Source organism: Penaeus monodon, unplaced genomic scaffold (assembly GCF_015228065.2).
Source record: "Penaeus monodon isolate SGIC_2016 unplaced genomic scaffold, NSTDA_Pmon_1 PmonScaffold_1029, whole genome shotgun sequence".
Classification (NCBI taxonomy): domain Eukaryota; kingdom Metazoa; phylum Arthropoda; class Malacostraca; order Decapoda; family Penaeidae; genus Penaeus; species Penaeus monodon.
In genome coordinates, this window is record NW_023638926.1 from 20001 (window position 1) to 22500 (window position 2500).

The window sequence follows — 2500 nt, forward strand, 5'->3', positions numbered from 1 at the left end:
TGTGAAGGGATGATAGGTGGGGGAAAGCAGAGGTAAGTAGGACGAGGGACATAAAGGAATGTGGGGAAGAGACATGGTATTGGAGGAGTGTAAGAAAAGGTCTCTTGAAGGCATAACAATAGATGGGTTCATAAGAGGAAAGGATATGACAAAGGTCAGGTCTGTGGGAGTGGAAACCGCTAATATTCCAATGAAGGATAGTTATAATTAGTGATATAGATGGTAGTACGTTTTGGAGATTTTGAGGGGGAAGGCAGCTAGAGGGTCGGATAAGGACCGAGAAGTCTGAGAATGGAGAGGTGTGGGAGTGGTGTTCTACTAGGAGGGGTATTAGGAGACAGAGGGTCGTGGAAGGGGATATTGTGGCCATAAGGATTCATGCGGTATCAAGGAGGGAGTGGAAGGGTAGAAGGGAGATGGTGGGGGGGTACATAAGGGATTCACGTGCGTATCCAGGAGGGAATGGACGGGATAGTGGATGTAGGAGGGTTAATGTGGGCGGGCTGGGGGTTGGGGGGGATGGGCGTGTTGGGAGGGGGTAGGAGGGTAGGGTGGTAGGGGGATATCATGAGGAGGGATGGATATCAGCAGTTACCTTGGAGTGTGAAAGGGAGCAGGAGTTGTAAGATTGGTAAGGATGAGTGTCAGTTTCATCACGTAATCTTGAATATTTTCAATAGTTTTCTTCTGGAGGAGTGGTTGGGGAGTTTTGGGGGAAAAGGATTTCTTGTGAGGGGGGGAAAGAGAGTGATTGGGTCCAAGGCGTGGGGCAAAGGAAGGTGGAGGTGTTTGTGTGGTAGGGGAAGAGGGGGGTGGAACGTTTGTTCTGTATGTTACGGGTTAGTAGTGCGAGGAGGGAGAGGGCGAAGGAAGGGTGGGGTTGTAGTGGTGATTGGAAAAAGTTTAAAATCTGTAGTAGAGATTTGAGTGCTGGGGTTAGGATGGCAAAAGAGTTTGACTGGGGAAGGTAGGAGGTAGAAGAGGGGGAGTTAGATGTAGGGGGGGGGGTTAGAGGAATTGGTAGAATGGCCAGTATTTACTGGAGTAAGGAGTAAGAAGAAACACGTCGGACGTGCTCTGTATGGCTCATTCAACATAGGTGGTCCAAGTTTGAATCTTGCGAGTTGCTACCTCAGACTCAAACTTGTAGGGGGACAGCCACTTATATAAAATTACATTATTGGGGGCCGCCACAGTTGGCACATGTGCGTGATGTCGCGCAGAGCAGTTAGAGCGGTTATGGCCAGGTTGGGCAATATAGTGGGCATTTGGCTGTGGAACGCAATTTTGGATGGGTGTTCCTAGACGCCAACCAATTTTGGCATGACGTGGAGAGGAGGTTGTGGGGACGAACAGGAGGGATTATCCTCCTATGTAACGTTAAAGGGAAGGTCATGTCTTACGGAAGGAATTTTGGCCTATGTTAGTAGGTTTCTGTCGATGACCTCTGAGGGGAAATGGGCACGTAGCATTGTATATGTATTGCATTCATAGTCTGTTGAGACAGGCAAGTATGTCTTATCCACAGTCTGACCCCAAATCGTTGTCATAGGATTGGGCCCAATTTGTGGAGAGAGTGAAACGTTCCTGTGCAAGTATTGAGGGTTGGATGGTGGTTCTTATGCAAGGATAGGGGTTACCATATTAGGTTCAGTTAGTTTGTTAATGCTATAGCTTGGTTTCGGATTTCTGTGACCAATACGGGAGCGGTCGTGGTCGGTACGGAAAGAGACTTACCCTTGTTGTTGGAGACATTGTTGGAAGAAAGGGCTGTGTCAGAGTAGGGAGCGTGGGAGGGATCACGAAAAAATCGGTCCATTTGGCTGCGCTAAAGAAAGTATTCAGATGTTGATAGAGATAGGGGTAGTAGAAGGGCAGGGGGCGTGGACGAAGAAGAGTAGTGTTGAGGGGAGTAGTGTTAGGGAGAAGTGGACAATAAGGCTGTACGGTATTAATAAGGGGGATAGGGTGGTTGATGTTGGAGTGGGGGGATAGAGGTGTGAAGTTGAGCATGCTGGAGAGGGGAAATGTTCCTTAAGGGTTGATTGTGGCCACTGATACTAAGATAAGGCATTGATGAGGGAGGGTAGTATTGCAGGTTTCGGAGCCGTGGCAAAGGAGAGCTGGGCAGGGGAATCTGGTGGGTTTACATCGTTGGGCTATTTGATAAAAAGGGGCAAGCCTTCATTGCCCCTAATAGTGGGGATATGTTTTCAGTACTGGCCATGGTAAGCCTGGATTATTTTGGGGAAAAAACAGTTTTTTTTTCCACCCTCAGTGGTCCCTTTGAGGGTAAGGGGTAGTAACTTAAATTCAGGGGAATAATACCGTTGCCATGGCTCCTAAGGCCGTTCAGGACTGGGACAAAGTGCCTTTCATCCTTTAAGCACGGCTCTGCACACTTAGGAGGTGGATAGCAGAAGGTGTTGGTGAAGGGACAGAACGAAAAGTGGGAAGGAAAAAAAGACCATGCAAAATTAGTATTAGTTGAGTCGAGGGC